A 23,878-nucleotide genomic window follows, 5' to 3' on the forward strand; every position below is an offset into this window, starting at 1 on the left:
ACTGTTTCCACTGTTTCCCCATCTATTTGCCATGAAGTGATGGGACCAGATGCCATGATCTTCGTTTTCTGAATGTTGAGCTTTAAGCCAACTTTTTCACTCTTCTCTTTCATTTTCATTTTCGTCAAGAGGCTCTTTAGTTCTTCACTTTCTGCCATAAGGGTGGTATCATTTGCATATCTGAGGTTATTGATATTTCTCCCGGCAATCTTGATTCCAGCAATGGCCAGAGGACTGAAAAAGGTCAGTTTTCATTTCAATTCCAGGGCAATGCCAAAGAGAGTTCAAACTATTAATACTATACAGTTGTGTTCATTTCACATGCTAGCAAGGTAATATTCAAAATCCTTCAAGCTAGGCTTCTGCAATACCTGAACTGAGAACTTCCAGAGGTACAAGCTGGGTTTAGAAAAGGCAGAGGAACCAGAAATCAAATTGTTAACATTTGTTGGATCATGGAGAGAGCAAGGGAATTTCAGAAAAACATCTACTTCTGTTTCATTGACTACTCTAAAGTTTTGACTGTGTGGATCACAGCAAACTGTGTAAAATTCTTAGAGATAGGATACTAGACAAACTTATCTGTCTCGTGAGAAACCTGTATGTGGGTCAAGAAGCAACAGTTAGAGCCAAACATGGAACAATAGACTGGTTCGAAATTGGGAAAGGAGTCCATCAATGCTGTATATTGTCATCATGTTTATTTAACTTTTATCTAGTGTACATCATGCAAAATAACTGGTTGGATGAGTTACACGCTGAAATCAAGATTGCTAGGAGAAATTTTAACAACTTCAGATATGCAGATGATGCCACACTAATGGCAGAAAGCAAAGAGGAAATAAAGAGTTTGTCTATTCATCTGTTTAGAAGTTTAGGTTGCTTCTAGTTCTTGGCAGTTATAAGTAAAGCTGCTGAAAACATTTGAGAATAACTTTGTAAGAACACGAATTTTCATTTCCTTTTGGTGAATACCTAGGAGTGGGATTGCCGAATCATATGGTAAGTGTATGTTTACTTTTCTAAGAAACTGCCAAAATATTTTCTAAAGTTGGCTTCACCATTTTGTATTCCCGTGTTCAACATGTTTGAGCTCCAGTTGATCTTCATCCTTGCTAGCACTTGGTGTTGTCAGTTTCTTTTTCAGTTCTTTTCATAGATTTATGTCATTGTGCTTTTAATTTGTATTTTCCTAATGACTCATGATGCTGAGTATATCTGTGAGTTAAAATGCATTTCTTTAACATTCTGAAAATGTGTATTTGTAAAAATGATTGCATTTTTTCCCCGTGTCATACAGTAAATAGCTTTGACAAGGCCTTTGATGAGCATTTGGGTTATTGCTGCTATATCACACAATCCAGAGGACACCATTCACACACACACACACACAAAACACCATTCACACACATACACACACAAAGTGCTCTGTGGAGTTGTGCAGTGCAACAGTCCTGGCTATATATTTACAGCTATTATCTTCAGTTACTGATAATTAGTTTCCGTGGAAAACTTGAGTAGTATCAACTGATGCATTTAAAAAATAAGTTTTCAGGATTTCCCTGAAATGAAATTTTGTCCAGGAATAGGTTCTGAAAAAATTCCTTACAGGCAGTATGGCTAATGGATCAGACTTGGGAGATAGAAAGGCCTCTTTCAAATTCTCAGCTCCTCCATTTACAGCATTTACAGTGACTTTGGGCATCTTATCTGGCTTCTCTGAAGCCATTGTTTTCCAGCAAAAGCAGCATTGATAATATCTCCCTTTTATAGATGATGTGATAAGAATGATCAGTGATGCATGCAGAATACCTGACACAGGGTCTTTTCCGTTCAGTCGCTCAGTTGTGTCCAACTCTTTGCAACCCCATGGACTGCAGTATGGCCAAGCTTCCCTGTCCATCACCAACTCCCAGAGATTGCTCAAACTCATGTCCACTGAGTCGGTGATGCCATCCAGCCATCTCTTTCCTCTGTTGTCCCCTTCTATAATCATGGGTGTGTTATAAAAAAAGACTTTGAAATATAGCAACTATTTCAGTTCAGTTCAGTTGCTCAATTGACTCTTTGTGACCCCATGAATTGCAGCACGCCAGGCCTCCCTGTCCATCACCAACTCCTGGAGTTCGCTCAAACTTAGGTCCATTGAGTTGGTGATGCCATCCAGCCATCTCATCCTCTGTCGTCCCCTTCTCCTCTGCCCCAATCCCTCCCAGTATCAGAGTCTTTTCCAGTGAGTCACCTCTTCACATGAAGTGGCCAAAGTATTGGAGTTTCAGCTTTAGCACTAGTCCTTCCAAAGAACACCGAGGACTGATCTCCTTTAGGATGGACTGGTTGGATCTCCTTGCAGTCCAAGGGACTCTCAAGAGTCTTCTCCAACACCATAGTTCAAAAGCATCGATTCTTCGGTGCTTAGCTTTCTTCATAGTCCAACTCTCACATCCATACATGACTACTGGAAAAACCATAGCCTTGACTAGACTGACCTTAGTCGGCAAAGTAATGTCTCTGCTTTTGAATATGCTATCTAGGTTGGTCATAACTTTTCTTCCAAGGAGTAAGCGTCTTTTAATTTCATGGCTGCAATCACCATCTGCAGTGATTTTGGAGCCCCCCAAAATTAAGTCTGCCACTGTTTCCACTGTTTCCCCATCTATTTGCCATGAAGTGATGAGACTGGATGCCATGATCTTTGTTTTCTGAATGTTGAGCTTTAAGCCAACTTTTTCAACTCTCCTCTTTCACCTTCATCAAGAGGCTTTTAGTTCCTCTTCACTTTCTGCCATAAAGGCGATGTCATCTGCATATCTGAGGTTATTGATATTTCTCCTGGCAATCTTGATTCCAGCTTGTGCTTCTTCCAGCCCAGCATTTCTCATGATGTATCCTGCATAGAAGTTAAATAAGCAGGGTAACAATATACAGCCTTGACGTACTCCTTTTCCTATTTGGAACCAGTCTGTTGTTCCATGTCCAGTTCTAACTGTTGCTTCCTGACCTGCATACAGGTTTCTCAAAGGGCAGGTCAGGGGGTCTGGTATTCCCATCTCTTTCAGAATTTTCCACAGTTTATTGTGATCCACACAGTCAAAGGCTTTGACATAGTAAAGCAGAAATAGATGTTTTTCTGGAGCTCTCTTGCTTTTCCATGATCCAGCGGATGTTGGCAATTTGATCTCTAGTTCCTCTGCCTTTTCTAAAACCAGCTTGAAGTTCACGATTCACATATTGCTGAAGCCTGGCTTGGAGCATTTTGAGCATTACTTCACTAGCTTGTGAGATGAGTGCAATTGTGCAGTAGTTGGAGCATTCTTTGGCATTGCCTTTCTTTGGGATTGGAATGAAAACTGACCTTTTCCAGTCCTGTGGCCACTGCTGAGTTTTCCAAATTTGCTGGCATATTGAGTGCAGCACTTCCACAGCATCATCTTTCAGGGTTTGAAACAGCAACTATTTAGGGACTGAGAAATGCACTTTACTTGAGACAAGAAGATATGCGGCTGAAAACTTCTGGATACCATTTGTTCTGACCAGTGAAGTCAGGATATGTGAGGCACCCATGAACTTTATAAGATTTTTCTAAACTTTATATTTCTTGTTGTGATTCCATGGTGATTACAGTAAATGCTTAAAACAACAAGCCAGCAGAACCAGGGAGATTCTAGATACAAAGAGAGGTTTACCAAACAGTAGAGTGAGTGTGGAAAGGAGTTTAGGTTGAGTTTCTGGACCTGGGAAGTAACTTAAAAGTCTTAACTGTGAAGAGTCATAATGTGATCTTGTTTGTTTGCTTGCTGTTTTGTTTTTTTTTTTGGTTTGGTTTTAAGCCATCTCTCTACCTTGGTGTTTTCTGTTAGACTTATTGGTTTCTACTTCTGTATAGTAAGGAGGTTTCACAACTTTGAATCACACTGTTTGGGCTCACAGTTCTGCTACTTTCCAAGTGATTTTTTTTGGGGGGGGGGTAACAATATGAGGAGGAGTAAGAAATAGCTTAAGAAATAGAATTAAAGGTTCTTCTCTTTCTCCATTTCTTCCCTCTCAGGTAATATTTCATTCTAGTCACTTTGTAGCTTAGAGAAGGAGGATTTGCATTCACATGTCCTTTCTTCATCTGCCTCTCTTCCCTTTGATCTATTATGTCATGTTGTCTGTTTTTTTCAGGTTAACAAAACCTAAATATTCAGCACTATCTCCAGTTGCTGCCGCCAACCTCCATCCTAAGGCAGCTCCCCTTCTCCTGCTTCTCCGTCTGTGGTTAAACTCTTGGTACCATTTCACTTTTGCATTTCTTAAATTCCCGAAGTCTCAACTTTCAACATTTTTTGGTATATGGTTTCACCGGCACAGGATTACAATCAGAAGCAGTTGTAAGGGCTACTTATGTGGTTTCCTACGTTTTAATTAGTTTTAAAGAAGTTTTAAAAACTGGTATATAAATCAAGGTGTAAATGTAGTTGCTGGTATTTTATTTTGTACTGAAAAAGATATAATTCCCCCCAAATCATGTGTAGTCATTAAGTACTACCACCACCCCCTCTTCTCTGCCCCCTAGTGGTGGTTTTTTTAAATTAAAATTTTTTTTTTTTTTTAAAAGGATAGTGAGGCCCTGCTTTCACGGTCTGTATTCGTACTGAAAATCAAGATCAAGTGAGCTTCTGCCCTTCTGTTCCATGGGAGGTTTCTGTCCTCTCTGAGCTTGCCTTAGGACACCTGCGTTACTGTTTGACAGGTGTACTGCCACATTCAGACTCCCCACCTCGCGCTGTCCCCGGAGCGGGTTGCGCCTGGCCTAGCCAGGCGCTTGGCACCAGAAGCGAGAGCCCCTTGGGGCCCACCCAGTGGTGATTGACATAGATTAGTTTGGTTAATTAGCCACCAGCAATTCCTCCAGTGATTATGTCTAACTCACTAATACCCTCCTTGTAAACTTGTCAGTATTGCTGCCCAGACTTGACAGAGAGGCACATTTTCTTAGAAATTTATGTCACCTGTTTTGAATAAGGGACACTTTTATTGTCTTAGACGTCTGTTTTCCTCTTTGTTAGGCAGTTTAATAGTATGTTCATCAAATGTTGTTTTATTGAGAAAGTACTGTATGGCAGACATTGTATTAGGCCCCAATTATGTCAACAGAAACGAAAATCCTCAAAGGGAAGGCACCTTAATCTCTCTGTACTAAAGTTTTAACTTATTTTTTCATTCTATTTGTAACTTTAAACTGCAAAAACAAAAACATTGCATTGAATTTCCATGTAACATCATTACAAAATTCAGCTAAGTAAATCTGAAAATTTGATTGGCTTTATTCAGTGATTCATGAATTGGGCAGCATTCCATTCTAGCTAGCAAATAGAAAGGAGCTTTGAAGAGTTGAGCAAAATGGAAGGGAACAGGAACAGGGACAAAGAGCAGAGTTGCCTCATCTTCCTTTGGGGTAATTCAAGAGGTCTGTCAGGTGGATTATTTCTCTACTGCTAACCAGGAAATTCCAGATTGACTTGTTTAAGATTGCATTCCTGTGAGAGATTGAAATTGTTTTTGGGTTAGGTATTAAGTCTTGGTTTGCGGACATGGGTCTTAGCACAAACAACTCCATTTTGGGCCTATTGTCTCTTCCCTCAACACCTTTTTTGATGATATATCTTGATGAAAATCCAGAAATCATGCTGTTTTATCCATGAATAGAGAAACTTGAATTTCTTTTTGTAGTGTAATTACAATGCCATTGTTATACTTAAAAACAATTAACTGTAATTCTTAAAATTAACTGATACTCCCCTATTATGTACAAAAAGTCCTTTTGCTTTTGGTTTGTTTAAATCTGGATCCCAAAATGGTCCAGTCACTATAATTGGTTGTGTAACATCTGTTTTAAATTTCTTAAAAAAAAAAAACAAAACTTATTATAATCGGTTGTGTACCGTGTTTTGTTTCTTTGAAACTAGGATAGCCTGGCTCTCTATTTTTCCCTATGCTATTGACTTGTTGAAAAAAAAGTTTTATTTTGGTGTTTTTTTCCTGATAGAATTTAGTTAGATTTGGAATAATTAGCACTTGCTGCAACACATTTATCTGCATTACTTCCACCTGATAAAACTTAGCTTTCCAGATTGTCAGCTAGTTACCATAAGTGCCTTCCGTGTCTTCACTGAATTCTCTGAACAACTGCCTTATGATGCACGCACCTATCTAGAATCCTTCTCCCTGGGAAAGACTTAACTTCCCTGGTGATTTAAGGCTTTTTAAAAAAACAACCAGCTCTTAGATTTTTATGACATTTGTGACTAGTATGTAAGTCACAAGTATTAACAAGAGTTCGTTAGAGCCCATGAAGAATCAATAAAAGCATAAAGTGAGATACTATACATATTAGGGGAACATTTCACCATAGTCCAGTGATCTCTTTTGTTGTAGATGAGAAGTATCCTTGGCTTGAGGAGAAACTTCCTTATCTGTGCAACAGTTTATAACAACTGCATCTTGTAGTAATTATTTTAGGCCCAAGGTAACAAAACTGGAACTATATTTCATAATCAAACCACATCTGCCTTTAAAAGAAGAAAAAAGTGAATGAGTGTAGTGAGCAAGTTATGCAGAAAGAAATGTGTTTTCACACATTTTAAGTGATTCATTTTTTATTAAGATGATATTTTGGATAAGTGGCAAGATATCTTTTACAGAGACAGTACATTGACAAGTAACTGATTTTCATTATAATTTTGGAAATTTACTTCCTTATTTCATACATGGAGACCTGTTATATACTTTGGTGATGCAGTTAGAGATCGGGATTGTTGAAATGTAGATATCATTTTAATTATAGTTTATAGTACTCGTACCTTAGAATATTTTCATATATTTGTAGAAAAATATACATGTTATTAGTAACTCCAAAATTTGAACCAAGCTTTGGTTGATAATAAAGTTTGTTTAATAAGTAAAAAATTTTAAGTTTAAAACTGAGTATGGCGCAAAACTGAGAGAGGTATCATACCTACAAAATATCTCAGAACTCTTGAGTTGTTAAAAAGAAGGAAGGTTTGAAAAACTGTCCTAGCCAGGAGGAACCTAAAGAGATATGACAACTAAATATAATTTGGTATATTAACTGGGATCCTGGAACAGAAATAGAGGTTTAGGTAATCTGCAGGCTTTAGTTAATAATAATACATCAGCATTTGTTTATTAATTTTAACAAATGTACTATACGGGGCTTCCCTTGTGGCTCAGCTGGTAAAAGAATCCACCTGCAATGCGGGAGACCTGGGTTCGATCCCTGGGTTGGGAGGATCCCCTGGAGAAGGGAAAGGCTACCCACTCCAGTGTATTCTGGCCTAGAGAATTCCATGGACTGTATAGTCCATGGCGTCGCAAAGAGTCAGACACAGCTGAGCAACTTTCACAGACAGACAGACGTACTAATGTAAGATGTTACTAATTAGGGGAAACTGAGTGGGAAGGCAGTATATAGGAACTCTGTTATCTTCTGAATTTTTCTTTAAATTTAATACTATTCTAAAAGAGAAAGACTTTAAAAAATGAGAAAGTTAATTTTTTAAAATTATGAATAATAATAACTGCTTGAGAACAGGGTCATTTGATATTAATATTTGTATGCATAAAGACTAAGCACTCAATAAATGTTGTATGACACTGTTTCACTTAGGTTATTTTGTGGAAGGCGTTTTGGGAAGATGAGAAGCAGAAAATTGATAAAGAAGCTATTTAATTTTCTTAATTTTTATTAAAAAGTTGCCAAAAATTTGAGTTGACTTTATTTGAATACATTTTATACTGAATGAATTAAAAATGTTTGTATAAGGTTTCTATTTTTTCTTGAGGCCAGTTTGAAATTTTCAGTATTGTAAATGATTCTGCATCAAGCTTAGTTTAGTTTATAAAACTGTTTCATTACATTAACAGGCTGAGTGCTAAACATTAAAAGTAGTCCTTTAATAAGAATTAAATATAATATTAAAAAGAAACCCTGAGTATTTCAACATTATTAGCCATTAGGGAAATACAACTTAAAACCAAAAAGAAATACTACTATGTACCTTTTAGAATGGCAAAACAAAAAGAAGACACAAAACTGACAATACCAAGCTGGCAGAGATGTGAAGCAGCTGGAACTCGTGTACATTGCTGATAGGAATGCAGAATTGTACAGTCACTTCGGATAATAGCTTGGCAGTTTCTTATATAAAATTAAACATACACTTAACATGTGGCCCAGAAATCTCACCAGTAGGTATTTGCCCAAGAGAAATGAATTTATGTTCCCTCAAATTATATACATGTCTGCTTTATAAGGCATTTGGTCTAAGTACTGGGTAAATAAACTTATGTTAAGTATTATTTGACATTTTCTTTATTAGATTTTTTCACTTTCAAGGATTTATACAAGAAGTGACTGATAATAAAAAAAAATTTATATCAAAGAGTACTATAATCATTCTTTGCAAAGAATTTGACCTAGCAGTACAGTGCCACATTTTTGAATAGGTAGTAATTATTTACTGAAATCATAACACTATCCAGTGAGCACTTTGTGAAACATTTTAACTATATGTTTTGCTCGGTATTATGGTTATTATTTTCTCTGTTTCACTCATGAGGAAACTGAAGCATAGAGTTATTAAATGACTTGCCTAGGATCACACAACAGGAATGTGATAGAGTTGGAATTTCAACTGTGTCAGACTCAAAATTCCTTCCTTCCTTTTTTTTTTTTTTTTTACAATTTATTATACAACAAAATATAATTATTATGATTGTAAAAATAAAGTACAAATTCAAAAAAAGACCACACAGAACAAGTCTATTTAATGTATTGTAAACTAACACAGTTATAGCCACCACCCCGGAAACTTGTAACTGTTTCCCTCCCAGTAGTAACAATTATTTTGATTTTTTGTGGTAATACAGTTTTATCACCCGCGTGTGTGTGTGTGTGTGTGTGTGTTTCTAGATAGTACACTTTAATCTTACCTATTTCAGTTTTGAATTTGGTATGCCTTTTGAGCCTTTTAATCTGTAGGTTCCCCCTCTCATTTCTTTCTTTTCTGCACAGTTTAGCTGCTGAACCCTGGCTGACTTGTAGAGTTTCCCATAGTTTGGTTCTGCTGATTGCATACTAATGGTTAATTCAACATGCCTTTGTCTTTTTTATGTGTCCTGCAGGTTTTCTGTGGGATCTAGAGTCTTGATCAGAATTAGGTATGATCCTGACAAGACTATATGAGGTTATATTCATTGGGGGACTTGATATCTGCGTGAATCTTTTTTGTGATGTTACCAGCCATGGATATTTAATACCTGCTTGCTGCTGCTTAGTTGCTTCATTCGTGACTGACTCTGTGCGACCCTATGGGCCATAGCCCGCCAGGGTTCTCTGTCCAAGGGATTCTCTAGGCAAGAGTACTAGAGTGGGTTGCAATGCCCTCTTCAGGAGATCTTCCTGATGCAGGGATTGAACCCAGGTCTCCTGCATTGCAGGAAGAGTCTTTGTCACTGAGCCATCAGGGAAGCCCATTTAATACCTACATCTAGTAATTCATTGGGGATCGCAAAATGGCGATATTCTAAGTAATTTTTATTTATGATTTAGGGTACTTCCCTATAATAATATCTTCAACTGTTATTTTGTTATTAGCACAATTTACAAGGAAGTTCAGTCAGTCAGTCGTGTCCGACTTTGTGACCCCATGAACTGCAGCATGCCAGGCCTCTCTGTCCATGACTAACTTCCGGACCATGCTCAAACTCATGTCATTAAGTCAGTGATGCCATCCAGCTATCTTATCCTTCTGTCATCCCCTTCTCCTCCTGCCTTCAATCTTTCCCAGCATCAGGGTCTTTTCCAATGAGTCAGGTTGTCTCATCAGGTGGCCAGAGTATTGGAGTTTCAGCTTCAGCATAGGTCCTTCCAATGAATATTCAGGACTGATTTCCTTTAGGATGAACTGGTTGGATCTCCTTACAGTCCAAGGGACTCTGAAGAGTCTTCTCCAAAACCGCAGTTCAAAAGCATTAATTCTTCGGCACTCAGCTTTCTTTATAGTCCAACTCTCACATCCATACGTGACTACTGGAGAAACCATAGCTTTGACAAGACAAACCTTTGTAGGCAGAGTAATGTATCTGCATTTTAATATGCTATCTAGGTTGGTCATAGCTTTTCTTTCAAGGAGCAAGTGTCTTTAAATTTCATGGCTGCAGTCGCCATCTCCAGTGATTTTGGAGCCCAAGAAAATAAAGTCTGTCACTGTTGCCATTGTTTCCCCATCTATTTGCCATGAAATGATAGGACCAGATGCCATGATCTTTGTTTTTTGAATGTTGAGTTTTAAGCCAACTTTTTCACTCTCCTTTTTCACTTTCATTGAGAGGCTCTTTAGTTTTTCACTTTCTGCCGTAAGGGTGGTGTCATCTCCATATCTGAGGTTATTGATATTTCTCCTGGCAATCTTGACTCCAGCTTATGCTTCATCTAGCCTGGCATTTCACATAATGTATTCTGCATAGAAGTTAAATAAGCAGAGTGACAATATACAGCCTTGACGTGCTCCTTTCCCAATTTGGAACCAGTCCATTATTCCATGTGTGGTTCCAACTGTTGCTTCTTGACCTGCATACAGATTTCTCAGGAGGCAGGTCAGGTGGTATGGTACTCCCATCTCTTTAAGAGTTTTCCACATTTTGTGGTGATCCACACAGTCAAAGGGTTTGGCATAGTCAATAAAGCAGAAGTAGATGTTTTTCTGGAACTCTCTTGCTTTTTCGATGATCTGTTGGATGTTGGCAATTTGATCTCTGGTTCCTCTGCCTTTTCTAAATCCAGCTTGAACGTCTGGAAGTTCTTATTTCACATACTGTTGAAGCCTGACTTGGAGAAATTTGAGTGTTACTCTATTAGCGTGTGGGATGAGTGCAATTGTGCAGTAGTTTGAACATTCTTTGTCATTGCCTTTCTTTGGGATTGGAGTGAAAACTTGGAACAAAACCTTGTGCGCATCAGGACCCAGGAGGAGGAACGGTGACCACAAAGAAGGCTGACCCTGACTTGCCTATGAGTGTTCACGAGTCTCCGGCAGAGGCATGTGTTGGTGATGGCCTGCTGCAAGGTCAGGGGCACTGAGTGTGGCAGTGTGTGCATCGGGCCTTTTGAAGGAGGTTGCTATTTACAAGGACAGGCAGGATAAATGCCTAATTCTTCATTTTTAATTACCCGTTTTCAAGAAAGTGGATACGTGCAGTAAAAACTGCTGAAAGTGTTTTAGTTACTTAAGGATCATTATGAACTCAAGGATTTACGCGTATTTAGATTTTAATATATTGCAGTTAATACAGTTAATGAAGCTCTAATTGTCCCATCTTTGACCAGTGGGAACCTCTTTAGGAGTGTTTTGAATCCTTTTATATGTCCTTGCTGCTGCTGCTGCTGCTGCTGCTGCTGCGTCGCTTCAGTTGTGTCTAACTCTGTGCGACCCCATAGACAGCAGCCTACCAGGCTCCCCCATCCCCGGGATTCTCAAGGCAAGAACACTGGAGTGGGTTGCCATTTCCTTCTCCAATGCATGAAAGTGAAAAGTGACAGTGAAGTCGCTCAGTCATGTCCGAGTCTTCTCGACCCCATGGTCTGCAGCCCTCCAGGCTCCTCCGTCTGTGGGATTTTCCAGCCAAGAGTACTGGAGTGGGGTGCAATCGCCTTCTTTGGAAGATGACTATATAATAGAGTTAATACTAGTTGAGGAGAGCCTCAACTGAGCCACCAGTAAAAACAACAGGGCCTGGAACATAATAGGAACTCAAGAAATATTTGTTGAATGGATATTAGGATGTGAATATCTTTACCTCTGTGATTTTGTACCTCTTCCCTCACAGTGGTACTCAGTAAATGTAGTAAAGTGAATAATGAATAAGATCGTGGCCTTTGATAGCATATTAAAAAGCAGAGACATTACTTTGTCAACAGAGGTCCGTCTAGTCAAGGCTATGGTTTTTCCAGTAGTCATGTAAGGATGTGAGAGTTGGACTATAAAGAAAGCTGAGCACCGAAGAATTGTTGCTTTTGAATTGTGATGTTGGAGAAGACTCTTGAGAGTCCCTTGGACTGCAAGGAGATCAGTCCTGGGTGTTCATTGAAAAGACTGATATTGAAGCTGAAACTCCAATACATTGGCCACCTGATGCGAAGAGCTGACTCATTCGAAAAGACCCTGATGCTGGGAAAGATTGAGGGCAGGAGGAGAAGGGGACGACAGAGGACGAGTTGGTTGGATGGCATCACTGACTCATTGGACATGGGTTTGGGTAGACTCCAAGAGTTGATGATGGACAGGGAGGCCTGGCGTGCTGTGGTTCATGGGGTTGCAAAGAGTCGGACATGACTGAGCAACTGAACTGAACTTGGATAGCAGACCTCATTCCAGAACCAAATATTAATGGTACGATGTTGAAGAGCGAAGTAAATTTACCACATTTCTATTTCTCTGTCTGTTAAATGGGTTTTATAACTAGCATTGTTATTATGAAGTTTAATTGAAATAATTTAATGCCGGCCAATAATTTTAATAGTCAACATAATGGCTGTTACATGGTAGATGCTTAGTAGAACTTAGCTCTCATTAATGACTGTTGTTTTGGGGTTTATATATTTTCTTCAACTAATTATCTCATATTTTATTTAGTATCAAAATAAAATACCAGATAGATGGAATATATATATATATATATATATATATATATATATATATATGTATACACACACACTAATGGTGGGTGAAAGCAGCCCAACAGCAATGTGGGTAACAAAAATTAACTTGTTAGTATAGATTTCCTTTCGCAAAAGAATGTAGTTATAATGGTTGATGTATTAATAATTTAAGCTATAATGTTCACCAGATTGGCTATTAAGCATTGTGTTTATAGCTATGCTCCTCAAGTAGAAATAGATTAAAAAGGAACGTAAGATGTGTTTTCTGCAGTATACCAAATTAGCTTATAACATGGTTGGCTTTTGACTTATACATACACTCTATAGATATAAGTGCTCTATAGAATAGAGATTGCCTGAAGAAGTGAGCGATCTCTGTGTAGAGCAGTGCTGTCCCTTATGTGATTGTTTAGGTTTTCCAGCAGAGACTATTAATTAATCTTCTCTGACCCTAGACTCTGCTACCGAATCCCTGCCTCTCTGCAAGACTACCATGCTGCCTTAGGTGTCAGGGATGTCTCTGCTTTCACTGACAAACAGGCAGACAAATGAATTCTTGAGATCACAACTTGGAACTCCAAATATTAATACACCCACACTGCCCACCCTACCGCAATATGTATATTTCCCTATATTTATAAATAGTGGCTAAGTATGGTTGATAAATTACCGTTTAAATATGGGTTGGCCTGGGACTAGAGTTATCAGTTAGCATGTTTCTCCATAAAAGGAAAGTGCATTCTAAGTTCTGAATAGGTTTTGGAATAGCTTGTTTATAGTGGACTGTTTATATATGAGGACCTTTTTGCTTGTCAGGGGCCAAGCATGAAATATTTGGTACATTTACTAATTTGTAATCATTAGGGATTATATATCTGAGTTTGGGGTTAAGCCATGTACTACAGATGATTTACATTTTTGTGTAATTGAGACTGAATGATACTGTTGCTGATATTTATTTAAATGAATGAAAGTTGTAATCTTTAATCTGTGTAACTTGGTAGAGTGGAAAAAAACTGTGGTTTAGAGTCAGATCTGAGTTCAAATTTTAGCCGACTAGTTACTAACTGGATTTGTTTCCTCAGCTGTAAAATAGAGATGATAATTACAGAGTGGTTATGAGATTTCAAGTGATTTAGCAGTAGCCCATGTAAAACGCTTAGTCAAAGCACTTGATACACATTAAACACTCAACAGCATACCATTAGATCCTTAATTCCTCGCATTAAGGTTTTTTTCACATAAGGACTTGTTTAAAAGTGGACATTTTTCTGAGCTACAGCATGGAATTATGTTTAAAAGGCATACTAGTAAATAGGTGTGATAGTATATGTTGATATTTCTTTGGCTATGTTGAATAAAAGATGGCTTTTTAATCTTTCACAATTTTATAATGCTCATAAACACCACTTATTAAGTACTTATTTGTAAAGCTCAAGTAGCAAGTAAAAACAGTGAATAAGGTAATGTGCTGTTTTTTGTTCAGATTATAATTTTATATAGTAATGTTTGCTTTGCCAGGAAGTCTTATTTTATAGAGACATTGGCTAAATTTTTATTTCCTGTTTTGAAATAGTCAAATTTTGAATTGTATATATGCTTCTGAAATGCAAATTGGTTTATTAGTCGCCAGAACTGCTTTCCAGTGTAGATGGATATAGCATCACCAACTCAGTGGACCTGAACTCGGGCAAACTCTGGGAGATAGTAAAGACGGGGAAGCTTGGTGTGCTGCAGTCCATGGGGTTGCAAAGAGTTGGACACGACTTAGTGACTGAACAACAACAAACCAGAACTGACCTATAAAGCTATTTCAGTGAAAGTAGCGAGGAAACCTTAGAATGTAAATGAACTTGATAATTGTTCTTACATGAACCTGATGATAAAAATATGCAACTTTAGTTAGTATAATAATGTTTACAGTTCAGTTTCAGGTTAATAAACTGAGCATAATTTAACAAAAAACAATAGTGTTTTTGGCCTTGGGCGTTGAATATGGTTTATGAGAAAGTTTGTCTTAGATAACAAGTGCTTCATTTAAGCAGTGCTCTTTGGGTAGGCCATAGTAAGTATGAGATACCTAGAGAAAATTTGTCTGTGGGTATCATATACTTAAAATGTCCAGTCAGCTTTGTGGAAGGTAGAGTTAGCAGGTCATTCATGCTTCTCCTCTCCTTCTATTTCCCCCTCTCCTTACTCCTCCTCCTTGCCCTCTTCTCCTTATCCCTCCTCTTTTCTTTTCCCTTCTATTCCTCCTTTTTTCTCCCCTATTTTTTTCCCATTTCCCTTTTCTCCTATAGTCTTTGCTGAGATTTTTTTAACCTGTGGAACATTTCAGATATATTAAAAGGTATAGTATGTCAGATAGCAGACATTATCCACCACTGAAATTAATGTATTCCATTCCATCCAAAACGATTGACTATTTTTCAACATTAATGATACAGTAGGAATAGAGAAATTTGGAATGAGAAAATATGTAGGAGTTCTAAAATTTCCTTCTCTTATATTGGAAAAAAAATAGGTGAGGGAAAATGTTTGAAGATTAATAGCAGTGTTGCATTTTTGGAACATTTGTTTTACTTGTACTGAATTGAGTGGAGCTCTTCCCAAGTGGTTCAATGGTAAAGAATTTGTCTGCTAATGCAGCAGCTACAGGGGACACGGGTTCTATCCCTGACTTGGGAAGATCCCCTGGGGAAGAAGTGGCAACCCACTCTAGCATTTGGGATTTCCTGGTGGCTCAGATGGTAAAGAGTCTGCCTGCAATGCGGGAGACCCGAGTTTGATCCCTGGGTTGGGAAGATCCCCTGGAAAAAGAAATGGCAACCTACTCCAGTATTGTTGCCTGGAAAATCCCATGGATGGAGGAGCCTGGTGGGTCACAAAGAATCAGACACTACTGAAGCTACTTCATCTTATGCTGATAATAGGGCTTCCCAAGTGGTGCTAGTGGTAAAGAAGGCCCCTGCCAATGCAGGAGACATTAGAGACACTGGTTCGATCCCAGGGCTGGGAAGATCCCTTGGAGGAGGGTATGGCAACCCACTCCAATATTCCTGCCTGGAGAATCCCACGGACAGAGAAGCCTGGTGAGCTACAGTCCACAGGGTCTCCAGAGTCGGACATGGCTGAGGTGACTTAGCATGCATACAGGCACATGATAATAATCACAGTTTTTTTCTTATTTCTAATTCTGTAGAGATTAGAGGAAGTTTTCTGACAAATCAGTTTGCTGCTTAATAGTAGTAGTTCTCAAACTTATTCTTAAGACCCATTTTACCTTATTAAAAAGTATTGAGGGAGACTACAAGAAATTTTTTTGGTGATTATATTGATATTTGCCACATTAGAGTAAAACAAATTTAATATAACTATTCATTAAAAATACCAATAATAAGTTCATTACATGTTTATGTAAATAATATTTAATTAAAAATAATTTCCAAAACAGCCAAAAAAATTAGATTGCCTTTGTTTTACATTTTTGCAAAACTCTTTAGTTTTGCAGACTCTTAGTAGAAGATGTCTGGATCTTTATATTTGCTTCTGCATTGTATTGTAATATATTATTTTGGCTGAAAGTGAAAAGAAAGTGAAGTCGCTCAGTCGTGTCCGACTCTTTGTGACCCCATGGACTGTAGCCTACCAGGCTTCTCCGTCCATGGGATTCTCCAGGCAAGAATACTGGAGTGGGTTACCATTTCCTTCTCCAGGGGATCTTCCCGACCTAGGAATTGAACCCCGGTCTCCCGCATTGGAGGCAGATGCTTTAACCTCTGAGTATTGTAATATATTGCTTTGGCTGAAGTATATGAATAAAATATGGCTATTTTATGGAAACAGTGACAGACTTTATTTTCTTGGGCTCCAAAATCACTACAGATGGTAACTGCAGCAATGAAATTAAAAGACGCTTGCTCCTCGGAAAAAAGTTATGACAAACCTAGACAACATATTAAAAATCAGAGACATTACTTTGCCAACAAAGGTCTGTGTAGTAAAAGCTGTGGTTTTTCCTATAGTCATGTATGGATGTGAGAGTTGGACCATAAAGAAGGTTGAGTGCTAAGGAATTGATGCTGTTGAACTGCGGTGCTGGAGAATACTCTTGAGAGTCCCTTGGACTGAAAGGAGAGCCAACCAGTCCATCCTAAAGGAAATCAGTCCTGAATATTCATTGAAAGGACTGATACGGAAGCTCCAATACTTTGGTTACCTGATGTGAAGAGCTGACACATTAGAAAAGACCCTTATGCTGGGAAAGATTGAAGTCAGGAGGAGAAGGGGACAACAGAGGATGAGATGGTTGGATGGCATCACTGACTCAATGGACATGAGTTTGAGCAGACTTCAGGAGATGGTGAAGGACAGGGAAGCCTGGCGTGCTACAGTCCACGGGATTGTAAAGATACGGACACAACTGAGCTGAATTGATAGTTTCTCAGTACACAGACTGCAAAAAAGATGTGAATGTTTGAAATTTTAGAAAATAAAAATAATTTTAACTCTTTATTAAGTATATTCTTAAATAATACTCACTCCCTTCTGCCTTCCCCCCAACTCCTTGCCAGTTGTTTGTCAGTAAAACATACACTGACTACTAATACAGTTTGATACCAGGGCCTTTGTTCATTCTAAGACACCATTGGTTTTATCCAACTTTGTTTTTGTACTGTGCATGCAAATGCTAATTTTATGATAAAGGCGGTTACCATCTCAATGTTACCGTGAAGATAGTTTTGGCCTTGTGAATCCTTGAAATGATTTGTGGGATACCAGTTGATTCGTTAATCATCCTTTGTATGCAGTGAGCCAATTTTTGGATGTATCTTTATTATTAGAGGATACTTATTTACTGATTTTTGTTACCTGGATTTTCCTGTTCAACTTGTCTTAAATTTCATAGCTTTAAACAACTGTCCATTTTTAAGGAATCCAGATGTAGAAGGTTCTTGAGGAGAACCAGGTTTGAATATTAATTATTTAACAGTTCCAAAGACTTTAGAACAGTGAGAGGAAATAATTTTGCCTTGGTTTTGAATGGTTCTTTAGATCAAGGTTTAGAGAGGAAGAGTTTTTTTTTTTCTTAGCAATAGAGGGTGGTGTAGTAACTTCAAAATTAAGCCTGTCCTTTCATCTTTAAATTCTCAGAGCTCTGGAATCTTGAGAATTGGTGTTGGGTTTTGGTGTTGGAAGAACAGACGTTAAGGGTTTCCAAACCTTCATTAGATTTCCACCAAAACTAGAGTCACTGCACTTTAAATTTTTTTTTTTTCCTGTGTTGAGGTTCTGTTTAGGATTTTAGTAGAAAAAAGTATTCTGTGGCTAAAATATGTTTAGAAACTTCATGTTTATCTGTGGGACTTATTTCTGAATAGCTTGATTCATTTTCTTAATGCAGATTATTATTGCTGGTTGTTATTTACATATGGGTTCATCCATTTAATACATTTATTAGAGCATACACTGTGTTGCAGTCACTAGTTGAATATAGGAATGAGTTAAGACAGAAGGCAGACATTGATAGACATGGTTCTATTTCCAGTTATGTATATACTATACAGTTTTGGACCTTACACTCTAGCAGAATCTTCTCTATCCTTCACCTGGTCCTGAGTCAGGTTCCCTATATCTGTTTTCCAATTTCAAAATTATTACCCTAGTCAGTGACCTTTGAAGTTTTGTATTTTTAAAATAATTTCAGACTCTCAAAAATGAATGGTGCAAGAACAGTATAAACAATTCTTCTGGGGCTTCCCTGGTGGCTGAGTGGTAAAGAATCTGTTTGCCAGTGCAGGAGACACGGTTTTGATCCCTGATCCAGGAGGATCCTACATGCTGTGGAGCAGTTAGGCCCGCGAGCCACAACTGCTAAAGCCCCGGTGCCCTAGAGCTGGTGCTCTGAGACAAAGGAAGCCACCACACTGAGATGCCTGCACCCTGCAGCTAGAGGGTAGCCCCACCCACTGTAACTGGGAAAAGCCTGTGCAAAGAATAAACACCCAGTGCAGCTACAAACAAGCAAATAAATATAAGCAAAAAGTTATTCTGTACCTTTTGTCTAGTTTCCCAGATTTAATATTTTACATTTTATTTCTATCATTCTTTTTTCTGAACTATTTGAAGGTCACAAATATGATTCTCTGAAACTCAGTGTTTATTTTATGAAATGTAAGACGATCTCCTGAAGTAACCAAAGGACATCAATCTGTCTGTAAATGAATAATAAGTGAGGAATAATAATAAGTGAATAATGAATAATATTCATTTAATCTATCTATATTTGTTAAGTCTTATTTACGTTGTCTATGAATTTAAATTTTACCAACTGACCAAATAATATAGCACAAGAAAAAATATTTTTCTCTAGTCCAAGATCAATGGAGAAGGCAGTGGCACTCCACTCCAGTACTCTTGCCTGGAGAATCCCACAGATGGAGGAGCCTGGTAGGTTACAGTCCATGGGGTCGCTAAGAGTCGGGCACGACTGAGTGACTTCACTTTCACTTTTCACTTTCATGCACTGGAGAAGGAAATGGCAACCCACTCCAGTGTTCTTGCCTGGAGAATCCCAGGGACGGGGGAGCCTGGTGGGCTGCCGTCTATGGGGTCGCACAGAGTCGGACACGACTGACGTGACTTAGCAGCAGCAGCAGCAGCAGCAGTCCAAGATCAAATTCAGAATCATGAGTTACTTTCGTTTTCTTTAATTTGGAAAAGTTTCTTTTATGACACTGACTTTTTAAAAATGTAGTCCATTTATTTTGTAGAGTGTCTCTTAGTTTGGGTTTGTCTAATGTTTCATCCTAAACTCTGATTATACATTTTTTCAGGGCTATGGTTGTGTCCTTCTCAGGTGGTTTTATCTGGAGACACATGATGTTGATTTGTCCCATTGTTGGTGATTCCAGTTTTGGTCGCCTGCCAGTTTTATGTTTTATTCCCTACTCTAGAAGTGCTATGTTTTTCCTTTGTAATTAACTTATTAATTATGTTATGAGGAAATACTTGAGACTATGTGAATATTCTGTTTCTTATCAGACTTTTATTAAGTACTTTTGCATTTCTTTGAGGAAGTTTGTGTGCTGTGTCTGCTGAGTTGTTCAGTTGTGTCCAACACTTTGCAAACCCCTTGACTGTAGCCCGCTAGGCTCCTTTGTCTATGGGATTTTCCAGGCAAAAATACTGGAGTGGGTTGCCATGCCCTTCTCCAAGTCCTCCTCCTGCATTGCAGGTGGATTCTTTACCAGCTGAGCCACCAGGGATGCCCAGTAATACTGGAGTGGGTAGCCTCTCCCTTCTACAGTGGATCTTCCCTACCCAGGGATCAAACTGGGGTCTCCTGCATTGCAGGCGGATTCTTTACCTGCTGAGCTACAGGGAAGCCCCCAAATTAAAATGGAGTGGGTTGCCATGCCCTCCTCCAGGGGATCTTCCCAACCCAGGGATTGAACCCAGGTCTTCTGCATTGCAGGTGGATTCTTTATCATCTGAGCCACCAGGAAAGCCCAAGAATACTGTAGTGGGGTGCTATGCCCTCGTCCAGGGGATCTTCCTGACCCAGGGATTGAGCCCAGGTCTCCTGCATTGCAGGTAGATTTTTTACTGTCTGAGCTACTGGGGAAGCCCATTATTAATATGGTGGTTGCCAATTGGTGAATTTCTCCTTTAATTAGCTGACATTCTAGCATGTACATACACACAGATTCTCATTTTACTTAGTACTGTCAAATTGATACCATTTATTTTGATTCTTGGCTTGTCCCAGATTTGGTCCCTTCAGACTGACTCCTGTATCCTTAAGACATAGTTCCATCTTTCTTTGAACATTTCCTTAGTTTCTGGAATAAGATGCTCTTGGTCTGTCTTGTACTGTTCCAGCCCTTGAAATGGAATGAGCTGTTTTACCTAGAAGTCTCAGTTCCTGTTGGGAGAGAACAGGATTTAGATAAAAGATCTGGGTGCTAGTTGTCCTATTCATTGTTAATGGGGTATCATTGCTGCCAAGTTCCCTCAGTTGATAGAGTTAGGAGATACACACACTCACATGTTCTTATCTCTCTATTTATGTGTATGTATATCTACATATATAGTTCAAGTTGATACCTTCGATTTTAGTCCAGCACCATAAGATTCATAACTTTTTCAGCATTTCTAATTCCCTTTGCTAACAGTGATAGAGCTGACTTTGATTATTTACAATACATTCACTTAGTAAATCAATTCTAGTATGCTTAAAAGATAGTCTCAAAGTTGATCAGTCACACTAGTTGTAAAAATTAACTAGTAGTCTTTTTGTTTTCAGCTTGACAGTATATAGGCAAAATAACATGTTCCAAAGTTACTTCAGTTAGTTCTTCCCAGTGGCTCTACCCATCTTTCAGTGTGGATATATTCGGTATAACTATTTGAAATACTTTTATGTCTAGTTCTTTCTGTCTATGTAGCACCGTAGGGGTTATTCCTCCTGTATCCTTGTTGATTTTCTTTATTTTTTGAGTATATGAAACATTCATATGGTTCAGAATGATAGGAATTACTGTCCTAACAGGAGTCAGAACTATATAGTTTGAAAGTCGTTCGCCCATCTCTTCCACTCCATTTTTCACTCACTCCCAATAGGCTGAAAGGTGGTCCCATGGGTGACATTCAAGTGCTATTCTCTGAAATCTGTTAATCTGAAAAAAGCATTTTTGCAGATTTGACTAAGACTCTTGAGACAGATTATTCTGGGTGGGCCCTAAACACAGTCATGGGTATTCTTCTTAAGAGGGAAGCAGACAAGAGATTTGACGTAGGAAAGGAGAAGGCAGTGTGATCATAAAGGCAGAAGCTGGGTTGGAGCCTCATGTCACAGAGTGTTAACAACTACCAGATGTTGTCAGAGACAAGGAACAGATTCCTTCCTAGAGCCTCCTATGAATGAGGCCTTATTTACACCTTAATTTTAGTTCAGTGATACTGGCTTCAGACTTCGGACCTTCAGAATAATGAGAGAATAAATTTCTGTTGTTGTAAGCCACCACGTTGGTGGTAATTTGTTACAGCAGCCACAGTAAACCACTACACACCACTTGTTGGTAACCAGTCTTATTATTTTCTTGGTTAAATATTTTATTCTGATTCATGGGTATTTCTTATTTCTTATTTCATACTCAAAAGCTGTGTACAGTAAATAGTCTGCCCTTTATTTTGTTTTCTTTTATCTTGGAAGATCTTTTTCATCTTTCTAGAACAACATATTACTTAATTGTGTTGTTGCAATAATTTAGCCAACCACACTCCAATTTAAAATTTTTTGCATTTAGGGTTTTTCCATTAATTTGCAGTTGAAAGCAGTGATATGGGGAATAACCTTGTCCATATATGTTTGTATACTATTTTTTTTTTTCATGGTAAATTTCCAAAGTGAAATTGCTAAGTCAAAAGGTGAATATATTTATAAGTTTTGTTATATAAATTTTGTTTGTTGTTGTTCAGTTGCTAGGTCGTGTCCGACCGACTCTTTGTGACCAAATGGACTGTAGCACACCAGAGGTCGATGTTTTTCTGGAATTCTTTTGCTTTCAGTATGATCCAGTGGATGTTGGCAATTTGATCTCTGATTCCTCTGCCTTTTCTAAACCCAGCTTGAACATGTGGAGGATCTTAATTCACAGAATGATGAAGCCTAGCTTGAAGGATTCTGAGCATAACCTTACTCGCATGAGAAAGGAGTGCAATTGTCTGGTAGCTTGAACATTCTTTAGTACTGCCCTTCTTGGGAATTGTGATGAAAACTGACCTTTTCCTGTCCTGTGGCCACTGCTGGGTTTTCCAAATTTGCTGACATATTGAGTGCAGCATATAATAGCATCATCTTTTTGGATTTTAAATAGCTCTGCTGGAATTCCATCACCTCTACTAGCTTTATTGACAGCAGTACTTCCTGAGGCCCTCTTAACTTTATTCTCCAGAATGTCTGGCTCTTGGTGAATGACCACACCATTGTGGTTATCTGGGTCATTAAGATTTTTTTTTGTACAGTTCTATTCTTTCCATCCCTTCTTGGATCTCTTCTGCTTCTATTAGGTCTGTTAAGGCATTAACGTAAGGCACATTGAAAAAGAGGAAGTCAAGTTATTTGACATGGGAATGTAAAGGGAATGACGGTGTTATAACCAATGGAAATTTCAGTACTTTGTCTTCTGATTTCAGACTAGCTGAAAGGATGATAACTAAAAGGATATTGACTATAATAGATAAAGATATAATTTTTATTTCTAATTTCTCAGAAATATTATTCTCATTTTTTGTGATTCTACAAAGCTTATATGAACGAAGTCATGAATTAAAGATGACAGAAGTCACTTAAATATCTGTTCCAATAATTTTTGGCATATAGGGCTGGCTGGAGGAAGAGGAAGAAAAAATGGGAATTGACATTTTACTGTCAAATGGAACCTACAAATTTACCTAGACCAAAATAGGAATAAAAATTTATGTGGGCCCTATTAACTGGTAAGAAAATAGATAAAATTAAAGTTGATGGATTATTAGTTTATGTTGTCCATGTAGACAACTTCAGAATAGGAGAGGAAGTAGTGAGGACTTCTTCTTGTTACTAACTCAGTTTTTTATTTTGCTTCAAAGGAATGTTACATTTCAAGATCATTATAGGAAATATTGCTTACCAATAATTATGAGTTTAACAGTCTTAGAATAGTGAATTCAGTTTTGTTGAAACAGTGGACAGAACAGGCTTTTCAGTGTTTTTATTTTTCAAATTCATACTGGTTATCAGTTCAAAATATTTTCTTTTTTGTTCTCTTTTTATTCTTAGAATGATTGTTAATGAGAAAAAACACGGCACAGTTAATGATGTCACTTGAATCTTTAGTTTTCCCTGTCCCTCAAGTATTGAAATATGACATTCCTTTCATGATATTCCTTCTGGCCATCATGTTCTCATTCTTTTTAGCGTCAGAGTCCTTTCCAAAAGGAAATATGCTGCCTGGCATTCTGTATTACCCCTGATTTCCAGGTGGAACAATGAGCCAGATGCGGTGACATCTAAAAACAAGGGGATTATATTTCTACAAACAAGACAGTAATTCAGATCTTCTTGCTTTAATTCTTCTCTGTTTTATCATAATGAGATTTTTATCAAAG

At 38.1% G+C, this 23,878-nt stretch overlaps 1 protein-coding gene across 14 annotated transcripts in view; it reads left to right on the forward strand.

Annotated features, from left to right (window-relative positions):
- The window catches only part of FUT8 (fucosyltransferase 8), a 315,633-nt gene that overhangs the window by 18,817 nt on the left and 272,938 nt on the right, over nucleotides 1-23,878 (forward strand). For 2 of the 14 annotated variants that reach the window (XM_060418175.1, XM_060418176.1), the window contains exon 1: nucleotides 20,207-20,320. The exons of the other annotated variants lie outside the window; for them this stretch is intronic. The gene's annotated coding sequence lies outside the window, so the exon portion shown is untranslated. Of the gene's footprint in view, nucleotides 1-20,206; nucleotides 20,321-23,878 lie in introns of those variants that run through there. 14 annotated transcript variants of the gene reach the window in all.

This window comes from Ovis aries, chromosome 7 (assembly GCF_016772045.2).
Source record: "Ovis aries strain OAR_USU_Benz2616 breed Rambouillet chromosome 7, ARS-UI_Ramb_v3.0, whole genome shotgun sequence".
Classification (NCBI taxonomy): domain Eukaryota; kingdom Metazoa; phylum Chordata; class Mammalia; order Artiodactyla; family Bovidae; genus Ovis; species Ovis aries.